Below are 12,124 nucleotides of genomic sequence, written 5' to 3' on the forward strand. Positions count from 1 at the left end.
ATAGACAACAGACTACTTGTGTGGGACTCACACTGAGGCAGTTATGCTCCTTGAAGCAAGAATCAGAAGTCCTCCGCACCTTGTAGAATCTGTAACGTGATTCTTGGCACAGACGAGCTCTTACCAGTACACCCATGAGTAAGCTGGAAAAAAGGTCTGCATCATGGTCTCATGATTGTAAAGGTGTATCAAAAGTGAAAGGTAAATAGTATGTAAGGCCAGCTAGGGCTCATATAGCCCTAATTAAATGCATGACAGTCCTGAATATTTTAGTCAGAAGACTGTTTACTGCTGCTTGTCAAAGCCCAGTAGCAGCACATCAACACCCTGGTTTCAGCTCAGATTAAAACCTATCATTTCCTGGCCCTGGGCACGAACAGAAATACGAGGGAGGTGGTCATCTATTCATGATACCACTGCTTGTTTTGGAGAGACTCCGCTCAATTGACTCTTTACGGTCTCTAGACACCATGTGGTGTTGTAGCAGATGAGAACATTAGGATAGCACTGTGTACATATGCAGAAAAATGATGGGCGTATTAGAAAAAATTTACTTAGCAAAGCTATCAGATGTACAAGCCAACATATTGGAAGAGGTTTTAAGCTCTTGGCAGTTCTCCCAGTCTAATTGTTTCGCTTGTGGGACAAAAATTGATATCTGGAATTTTATCAGAAGAAAGTAAAGAAAAATCACTTCCCCTAGCTTGCAACATAAAGAGAGTAGTACGGTAGGAATCTAAAGTTTTAATATCTGAAATAATCTGAATATTATGTTCACATAAAACAGACATAATTTAAAGGAAAAAGAAGCAAAATGATATCTGTCTGTGATTTTCTTACAAATTCCCATAAATGAAAAGAACTGGAAAAAAAAATACATTCTTCTGATATTCTTTTCAACTTGTTCGTTTTGTGAATTGCAGCATCCAGTATGTTCTGATGTTTTCTTCAAATTCTCTTCGGAGCCAGCTCTGCTCTACCAAGTTAGTTACAGTTTGGAGAGGAGAGGGAAATCTTGTAAATCCTAGCCAGGGCCACAGCATTTAGTCATTCCACATTTCTTTTTATATCTTTATCAAAGCTACAGTGTAAAGAAAAACATTTTAAAAAAGTAAGAGAAGTGGTAGCAAAGCCACAGATCTCCAGAAAGACTCCATGCAGCACCTATTTCTATATTAAATGTACTGCTTGAAATTGGTACTGTTTTCTGCCAGCTGTGTCTCACCAGGGCAAGCATTTACAGTGATAGCATGAAAGAAAGCTCACGTGTAAACGTGAGATGCCAGGCTTGGAACTTAATAAGGAAAACAAACAAACAAACAAACAACAAATCAAAACAAAACAGAAATCAAATTTTAAAAATCCTTGTGATATCCCCATCCTCACAGGAGCACATTGACAGAATAAGCCTCTGTGTTGGGCAGGAATAGAAAATAAAGAAGAGACTACTGAGGAACTTCACAACTCCAGAGGAACCCCAGTGGTAAAGCACTGCAGGGGCAATGTGTCAGAAACATAAATTCCCACTGCAAATGCTAATATGCTCTGCTGCTTTAGGATATCATTATTTCTCTACCACTTCGATCAGTTCTGGGAAGATTATCTCCTACTAGAATGGCTGCCACTGTAAGAACTATACCTGTCAAAAAGCACTGTATTTTTTGTATACAGCACCTCTTTCACCATTTTTCCCTAAAAACAGAACTGTGCAATCCTCCAGCTAGAACGATAATACTGTATCTATGAGACTGATTTTGCTGCTAAGAAAGCTTTTATAAAAGGCAGAGCTTTATCTGGAACATTAGGAACATTGCACAATTTGACATAATTTCCATGCAATGCATGTCACATTCATAAACAAATATTTTTTTTTTCACCAACTTAGAGTGGTACTTTTAATTAATAAAGTCTTAGAGTAATTGAAAAAACGGGTATGTACTCAAAGGGAAAATACAATGAAAAGCAGATAATTACTTATCTGTGCCAATTTTGGAGTTGAAGATGACTTTTTACTTCATGAATTCTACATATGCCATTGGTTTTCACCCTTCCCCATCTTCAAAATAAACTTTAATCATCCCCAGGTTTTTAGTTATTATCTACTCCAAATTTATCAGTCCGAACTTTCCAATAAAGCATTATACACACAGAAACAGAGCTTTACCCATTGTACAAACAAAAGAACAACCAAACAAGGAAATGCCATTCTTCATCATGCATGGTCTCATGACAAGGAATTTCAGCTGCTGTCCTAGGAAAGCCTAAAACTCAGACTTGAAAGGAGGCGTTTTGCTCAGCGAATCTGTTAAATCCAATCATTTCTCAATGATTGCATGATTCTCTGTGGCCACAAGAGCTACTTCGGATCTTTTAATGGTATTTAATTAAGTCTCTACCAATGCTCATTTCTAAACAGTTTCATCATTACCAAGAACAACTCCTATTAACTGCAAAGGCAGCCCTGGGCACAGATGAAAGATTAATAGATGAGCTTATGGGTTCAGCAGTGCAGCTTTAAATCTATCCATAACTGCCTCTGAAAGCTTTCTAAACTAGCTAATGGTGCAATATTGTGGTTCTCATTGAATGTGAGTTTATGTCATTATGCTAATTACTCATAATTTCTTACCCTAGTTATTACAAGATAGAAGCTGATGGATGTTGAGCAGTCATTTATTTACTTTGTTTGCAATGCGTGTAAACACGATGATACATCTGTTCTTGTTACATTATTATTTCAGAGGATACTGATTTTGAAATCAATCCAGTGATTTCATCTGGAGATTATTTATTATACAATAATAATTCAGAACAGATTTTCTTTCTCCTACTCGGAATGGATTGTATGCAATCTCCGGATGCCCACTGAGAGCAGCTAGATCACTCCAGTTCTATATTCCTGGGCTTTTGATATCAGGGCTTCCAATTATAACAATTTTACAAGGAAACTTGCACCTCAACCACAAGTATTGCATCTATTGCATTAATTTATCTGAGTGTGTATGCTTGTAGTGGAATGCACCCCACTGATATTAACATGCTCATCATCTTAACACTCAGATAAACGTGTCTGATCAGAATTCAGTGTGTGCTGTATGTTTCAAAACACGAATTGGAGATTTTGTTTCATCAGAAGTAGGGACAACAGCCACTCCAAAATGGAACAGGCATGGCGTCAAAAAAATTGCTGTCTTGACTGGACTGTGTTAGGGACTGTGTTTGCAGAGCCATCCAGCAAACCCTAGCATTTCTCATCACCTTTTTTAGTCAGTCACCTAAAAGAGGAAGAGGGGACAAAGAAGACTCAGGAAAGAGGGGTGATCATGATCCTCAGCCACTGTATTGCAGCCACATCAGGTCATGGAGAGCACGATGCAGCCATGTAACGGGTAGCTGAGAGCTCTGCTCCTGTGGACTTCCCTCGATCTTTCCCTCCAACCCCCTCTCAAAGTGCACACGATGAAGTTTTGGTTCCCTGGGGCCCAGCATCTGCACATTCTGCCCAGCCTCAGCAAAGCGGTCTCTGGGACTTGGACCAGCTAGACTTCACCACAGAGAAGAAGGTAAAAGGAAGTGGCAGTAGCCTGGGGCTCTTTGTTTTCCTCTTGCACATGGAGCAGTCTGAGAAGGTTCAGATCTGCTTTACCAATTGAAACAGTCCAATTAGGTTTCCAGCAGTCTGCCGGAACGTTGGTCACTGAAGCACGTGGAATGACCTGAGACTGTGTTTTCCAAGAGATTTAATTCCTTCAAGGGCAGAGCCTCTCGTCACTGCCTCACACCTCCCTCTTGGAAACATCAGAACATTTGGGGAGCTGTCACATTGCATTTTGTCACCACAGCCTAATACAGGAAGACTGGAAAGTGACCCACTTCGCGTTTAAGAAAAAAGAAAAAAAAAAAAAAAGCAACAATAAAAAGAATCTGTGCAGACAGCAGTGCAAAGATGGCAAAGCAAAGGAGCTTGCCTTTACTCAGCAAGATGAGATCTTCTTTAAGGAGCTAGACAATGTGAAATCCTCACAGACAGACTCACTCTGCACAACAAGTGGATTTTGTCCACTTGCTTTTGGAGGAAATCCAGCTCTCAAATTCAAGATATTGTTGACTGAAGACAATCAAAAAAACTTCTGTTGCATTCAGTCTAAGGCAACACTGCCCACTGAAACCCATGACTTAGAGTCTGCATCACTTCAAATCAGTGCTTCATCAGCAGTTGCTATAACGTATTTCTATTAACACATCTGATAATCCCAGGAACTTCCCATCCCTGGAAAAGAAGCTGTTCTTGCTGTGATTTGCACAGGAGGAGAGGTGAACGCACATGGAACAACTGGCCATGGCTGACAATGCCACTCACAGGGTCAGAATGAAGGTGTCTAGATTCTAGCTTTCCAGGACTTAAAGGTTCAAAGAAAGTCAGTCTGCAGCTCACATTACTAAGTCATTTTTAGCTTTTGTGCATTATCCTCCCAGCAAAGGCTTTCTCCTGGACATTACTCAGTTCCTCAGAAGCTGGAACCTGGCACAAGAGGCAGTATATGGAAACGAGAGATGACTGGTCCTTGATTCTTACACTGGAAATCTGTCATTTGTTTTTTCTTCACACTGTAAATTATTCCAATTCTAAACATGTGCTGGAAAAGCTGCTTTTCAAAATCTAAAACTGCTGCAGAGGATCGTGTGCCAATATTTAGACCACCCAGCTGTGAACCTGAGTTTCTCATTCTCTTTTCTGCTGCTCGATAGAGCACCTTTTATACTGGAAAGTGACACTTCAGAGGGCCCCCAGACCCTTATGCATTTTATCAAAATGCATGGAGACTCTTCTGGGAGGAACCCCAATTCAGGGACTGAAGAATATAGCCTAGGTAAAATATTAGTATAAAATACCTCCTTAAAATTGATTCTGCAGGATCTGGGCAACAACCTTCACAGAACAGATGGGAAAGGACTTTTACTACCTTTAACTCCTGTTATTAAGGCTCAGAACCAGCAAAATACTTAAACATCGTGCTTCAAAATACTTTTACTTCAATGCTAACATGCTTGGCATATGCTTAAATGCTCTGCTGGATCAACACCTTGTATGTACTGGTTCCAGCCATGCAAAAGAGAAAAACAAAACCCTCTGCTTTTTGAGCATTCGCATAAAATTCCTGTTTATAGTCGTAGTCCAGGCAGGATCACTGCTGTCCCTTCTCTTATTCTATACTGAGCTACTGGGTCGAAACCATGGTTCTCTGCTTTCTAAGACTGTGCTGCTGCGGGCAGGAACTGGACCTGTCTTTGCCAGTTTGCACTAGACTGGTGAGTGCTGCACTGCTCAACACTCCACACATTTTTACCACCACTGTTCTTAGGGGGAAAATTTCCACAATACAGCTTTTACCACGAAACTCCCAGTGACAGAGTTGCACCAATCTCATATTCTATTACTTGTTTCTTTCCAGTTATACCGAGTGAGGGCACTCAGATTTGAACTATCCCAGTCATTCCTCTGGTGGCTGTTGCACTTTAAACTGTAAGCTGCTAATCACTGCCAGTAACAACACATGAACTATGAGTAGTAAATGAGAGCTGCTGACTGCACTGCACTAAACTTGAGGGTGTATAGCAAGGGCCTAAAAGATCTCTCTTCATACCTGACCCCACATGTTTTGGGGTCAGTGGGTAAATGTTTCCCTGCAGGGTCAGTTCTGGCTGAGGTGTCATTACAGAAATGTTGTGCGTGACCTCCCTCCTGAAGGAAGCATCAAGAGCTTCAGCTAGCTCGGTCACAAATCCAGGCACAGCTCAGTACAGCTGCGTAAGCTGGTGGCTCCCTCTTGCAGATAAACACAGAAGGCTCAGACTCCTGAGCAGCGCACTCTTCACTAACACTTGTCAAACCTCATGCAGCGAGCACGTTTAGGGGCTCCTCATCCTTAGCACTGCCAAGTCCACTCTTGAGATAGCAGGTTCAATGGGACCAACACACCACAAGGGGAATTGCAGTTAGTATTTTCAACAGACCCATCCCTGCAAGAAAGCCTTTCCTCAGCTGTTTCCCTCCACAGTTCTGGAAACTTGCAAGTCCAGCTTGGGAGGAGCACTTGCATTTTAGATGGCATTTTGAAACCAGCAAACTTCAAGAATCTCTTACTAGGAGCTCAGGGCTCTGGCTACCACCTCGTAAATTAACTCAAATGTTGCAGTTCTTGAAGAACAGGATTTCCTGTTGGGGAAAACTCGTAGTACTGAAGCTTGCCTTGGGATCAGCGTCCAAACTCCAGTACGGTGTTCTGTGCTGTTGGCAATGATCCTCCAGTCACAGAGATTGATCTGATGATCACCGAAATAAAAAGGAGTTTTTCCTCTGTTATTTCTTTTGCTCTGTGCCTGTCCTAGAAAGCTTGGGACCTAGATGATGTTCGTCTCACAGACAAAATCTCTGATTTTGTCACGCCACACTTCTGCTTATCTGCTAACACATCCCTAAACAGAGGTGGCCCACAACAAGCAATCATCTCATTAGAAATCTGGATTTTTTTTCGTTATATGACACTCTCATTGATGGTATAGTGTCAAAAGTCATCACGATGAGAACTCACAATAGCAGGGGAAAGCGTACAGCACGTGATGTATATTATCTATGGAATCGAATCACTAGAGAACTTGCACGTGTGCTCTGGATCTCGTAAGATCTCTGAGACAAGAACACATTCTTTTGCTGTGCAGGAATAGTATGTGGAATCACCGCTGTAAAATGGGCTTCTGCGGCCTGGAAATGACTCAAAGGTTTGCCAAATTTATAGAGTTTGGTTCAAGCATCTCATCTGAAAGTAGCTGAATGTAATGTTTGATGATGTGCCATGCTTAGTCCTCTTCCCACTGACTTCCACAGGAGCCAGAGCATGCAGAGCACTGGCATTTATCCTCCAGCGTGGCTCCTCTGTGTAAGATTAATACTGTCAATTTGATTCACAAGGGCTTGTGAGCCAGACTAGCAAACCAAAAAAGAATAAGTCCCCCTCTTAAGGAGACAAGGACACGAAAGAGGTTGCCCAGCAAAGTCATCAAAGCAAACAGCATGAATGGGACAGTGTTGATGAAGACAGAAGTGGCATTGAAGGCTGCAGTAACAAAGTGGGGCAGTGACATGAAGATAAGTGGTAAAGTAATTGGCTGGTTGAGCCAAGTGTGAGTCCACGTAGCCTGCCTGCCAGCAAACCATGCAAACGGATACTAGGCATTGAAGATCCGAGTGTCCATGTATGTAAATATATTCTAGGGTAGTGACACAAAAATACATAGGAACAAACTCTAAGTACAACTTCTGAAAATGTTCTGAAAGTCTCCTAGCTAATTATTACAAACCTGTTTTCCATTTACTGCCAATGAATAAAGGGTACTAATTTGAGTTTTCTTACTAATTGTTCACAACAGCCAGAGTTGCACCCTCCGCATTTGATCCTGTAAATGTTTTTCATATCACAAAGACCCTTAAAATTACAAAGATGCCACAGTGCCAGTTTAGTTTTTGACTCTCCACTCCAACAAAAAGTAGGCTTACAGCCAATTCAAGCAGCTAACTGGATTGTCACTTTAGAAAGAGAATCCATAAGAAGTATAAAATTAATAACATTTTACAATGAAGCAAATAACACATGCAGAGACTGGAACCACTGTGCCTTCTCTCCCTCTTTAGTGAACTGTGAACAGCTTAGTCAGGCAGAGAATGTCCCACAGCCAGTGGAAAAAACTCCTTCTCTCCCTCCCGTCCTTCAGTTCAGCAACCCATTCAAACATTTGTCTGCAGGGATCGGGGAAAAAGGAAAAAAAATAAAATAATGATTAAAAAAAAGATGCTTCCCTTGTCTCCTTTGCCACCACCTGTCCTAACTTCACACGACCCAGATGCAAATAGAACTAGCATCCTGGGTACAAAAAGGTGCACAGGAGCACAGGATCCCTGATACCTTCATACTCTTCCTCATGAGAACAGTACCTTACAGGTGGTGACTGCAGACGTTCATTTACACTTGAGAATTAACTGGCTGCTTGGGTGATGTTTGGCATAGGAAAGCCTACCAATACACATGTAAGAGCATTTTCTGCTGCAGCTTCAGGAATGGATACCAAACTAAAAAGTACACAATTGGGTGTAAAATAGCAGCTTAGCTAACATGATCGTTATTTACTTGCTCAGAACTAAACAGCCTATTAGTGACAACCAAAGACATTTTCCTAGAGCTCAGGTACTTTGCTTTCAGTGCTTACGGTCATAGATTAGGTTCTCATGAGCTGCCATGTATATCTGAAGTGACAATAGCAATTTATACATAAATTTGGGTGAAACATCTGAGATACATCATAATGGAGAGAAAAGTTTTACTACGAGTTTTGATGTACTAGTTGAAACTTTGTGCTTTCTAAAAGCAAGTCCCAACCATATGCATGACATTTTAAAGTGCCTTATTCCAATCCTGACAAATGAGCACCAGATGTTTCTTTTATTATACTTGCATTTCATATACTCGTTCAACATTTCAGGCTCATGTGAAGATCTAAGAAACTCTCTCTGACCCACCTCTCCCCCCATAAGAAAGAGAGCTGCAAGAAAGAACAAAATCAAGAATAAAATATAGTAATTCAGATTAAATACAGCAAATACTTGAAGGAAGAACTGAAGTCTTTTTTCACGAGGAGAAAAAAAAGACAGGGTGAGAATAATGTCTGGGTTCAGTTATCACCAAGCACAGACCAATTGTTAGAATGTCTCTCACAACGAACAACACTTTTTTTTTTTTTTTTTTTTACTATTATTATTCCTTTCAAAACAGTTGTGCTCTGAAAGGTTCCTCTCAGCCTATAAATGCTATAACCTAGAGATTAAAAGGCCTGTAATTACATCTGAGCATTCTGGCTTCTCTGCAGGCAATGGTGGGGATGAGGTTGCTTCCATGGAGGAGGGAGTCTGTTTCTTTAGGATTTATTGGTTTAATTAACTGCTTTATATGCCTCTTTTCTTCCCAGAATAAACTGTTCATTCACTCCAGTCTCACTGCCCACCTCGCCCATTCGAAATCCAGGCCAAGCTGTCCTCTCACCAGTACCCTACAAAGGTGCCTTGGGGTGGAACTGCAGGGTGCCAGTCAGAGAGATTTGTTCCTGCAAGTGCTAAGTATTATTTTCATTCTTGTTTGGCTCAGTCTCTGGCGGCTTTGATTTTCTTTTCCATTTTCATTTGTCTCAAAAACTTTTCACTGCTTGTTGACTGAATACATAGAAAGGCTTGCTTTCTTGCTAGAGAAGCAATTCAGTATTTAAATGCAATCTTAAAGCAATGTCAATGTGTAGGGATCACTTCTAAAGTGGAACTGTAGACTGTATTAGGGTCTGATTCTCTGTGGCTCTTGCTTTTGTCTCAACTACCCTGACAGTAACATGCTACAAAGCTGGTGTGTGGATTATACATGTTTATACATTGCTTTTCAAGAAAAACATCCAAGTTCTATGTGTAACTGTCTTCCTAGAGCTTGTGAAGGGAACAAATACCTGAAATGAATGAGCAAACAGTACAAATATCATTCCAATTCGCTCCCAGGAACAGTCTCTTAGCAGTTTCCAAGGGGCACATCGGGTAATGTAAACAGAGGAATCTTTCCCCTTGCCACAACTGTTCAGAGTCCCTAAAGGGTAAAGGACTCAGAATGATTAATGTGTCATTGTGTACGCCAACCCCTTGCTACTACAAGGAGGTGGAGATTATCTTGATGCTGCTGCCCCACAACGGGCAGATGGTATAACTCTGCACGCTGACACCAAGCTCTTTGTTTCTGCACTGCCTGCAGGTGCTACAGTTTCTGCAAGTGATCCTACCAGAACCCTAACATGGAAAATCAAACCTGAAATTGATAGATCAGCCCTGAAAGGGACCTGTCATCCAATCCAGCCCTCTGCAGGTAGTTATGTTACATAGTCCCATTCCAAAGTGACCGTGTTGCTCCATCTTGATGATCATGAGAATACATATTCATGTCATCTCTGTACACATGCCCACTTCAGCACACACCACCCATAACTGCAAATACCATTACCACTTTCCCCAAACCCACTAGTTAAGGAATTATTTAGCATGGATGAGAGAGAAGAGCTGGCATGTCTGACAACATTTGAATACTGCAGTGTTCATCTAACTGCAGAACTGAAGTTCTAAATTAACTACCTAGCCTTTCTGCTTTATGGAGGTTCAGGTGTCTTTAAGACCTTCATAAATCAAGGCTCACTTGGCATTTGGCTTTTGAGAAAGGCCAAGCAAGTGTTGAATTGTGAATGCTGATCCTGAATTATGATTGCAATAGCTGGCCACAAGGGCACTCAACCTATTATTTCTGAAACTAGCTGTTCGGCTCTCAGTTTGTCCTCTGCAACTGTGCTTTTGTCTGGGAACTGCCTTTTTCAATTTTTGTATGGCATCCCAAGGGAAAAAAAATATCTTAACCTAAATCACTTGTTCTTGTTCACAATACCAAGGTGACCGTACTGTATTTTTAAATACATCAGGTACTGTATTTTAAATACATCTTTGTAACATTGTTTAAGAAAAATGCATTTAAACACATGTACACTCATAAAGTATTATTCTGATTAGGGTTAAAATATCCATACAGATACAGAGCATGTTAGTGCTCCAGAACAAGGGCAAACATACAGAAACACACTCTTGGTAACCATTCCAAGAAGGCAGTTTATCTAGAAATCAAACATGTGGCACACTGCTTCAGATTATCCTCTTGATGCACCAAAGCAGCATCTAATCAGCTTTAACTCTTAACAAATACAGATTTGTGTCATAAGTGTTGTAGGAAATAACCCACAATCTCACTCTGCACTTGCAGGAGAACAGTAACAACCATTTCCCGTGAAGGTCTAACGGTCTGTGTACAAGGCTAATACTGGTACATAGGAGAACTCTGCGTGATGTGAAAATTCTGGAGGGATTAGAAACACTTTGACTCTCAAAGATTACATGACAGTACCACAGAATTGCAGAACCCAGTCATGGACATTTGGACATAGGGTGAAAGTGGGATATTTTAAGCACAAATTTAAATGGAAAAATTCTTAGGAGAGTCCTGGTAGGATGCATAAATACACTAATTTATCTGAGTACTGAAACAATGCTTTCCAGTGTATCATTAGTAACTGAAATTCAGTGTATTAAAGCAGCTTGCCTTAAAAGCCTCTCAAAGCTCAATCTAAATAATAAGAGAACTAAGGATTCTGTAATTACTTGTAAGAGTTTTACCCAGATTTTCATTCTTGACTGCAGAACTGTGTTAAGACACATTCAGAATTCCTGTTTTGGTTGTTACTTTGCTTACTCTGACAAGCTCTATTGATCTCCGTGAGCTTTGTGTACACATAAAGACTGATTAAAAACTGTGAAAGGCCACTGATCCTTTGTCTTTAGCTTAAAGCCTCAGGGAAGCCGCTTTGTTCTCCTGAACTTTAATTCTGATTTTCTTTTTTTTTCCCAGCTCTAACTTAAGCAGAGGCAGTAAATGCAACATGAAAAAAGTCAGCTTCCAAGAAAAGTCTTATCTTTTTTGTCACCCTCTGTCACCAGCTTCCTCTCCCTCCCGTGAAATTAAAGCTTACTTCGGCACTCTGGCTGGGGAAACGGGCAGTGTTGCTCAACATTTACAGCAGCTCCAGGATCCTTGGGAGACGGCTGTTTGTGAAGTGACCCAATACCTACGATAAGAAGTAAATTTGGAGCTCAGTCTTCCCTGACTGCTTGGCATTGCTCCTCCACACCCTTGACAAAAGCCAGCCAGCCTCACTTTTCAGTCAGCAACTTCCAGCCCTGCTGCTGCCCGAGTCCCTCACGTTTCCCACAGCTGCCCTCACGACACTAAAGTGCATTATTGTTTTTTATAGGCCACCCAAAAAACGCTGACTGCTTTAGGACAGCTACAAGCACAGTGGCTGATGCCTCAGCCCGCTGGGGTCGCTGCCTGCGTGTGACGAGCGGGAGAACCGGGGGCGGCCGGGCGGCGAGCAGCCTGCTGCCCATCAGCGGCAAGGTGGCAGCGTCCCGGCCACGCCGCCAGGCAGCCAGGGAGGGACAGGCGCT

The sequence above is a fragment of the Anas acuta genome, chromosome 12 (genome assembly GCF_963932015.1).
Source record: "Anas acuta chromosome 12, bAnaAcu1.1, whole genome shotgun sequence".
NCBI lineage: Eukaryota > Metazoa > Chordata > Aves > Anseriformes > Anatidae > Anas > Anas acuta.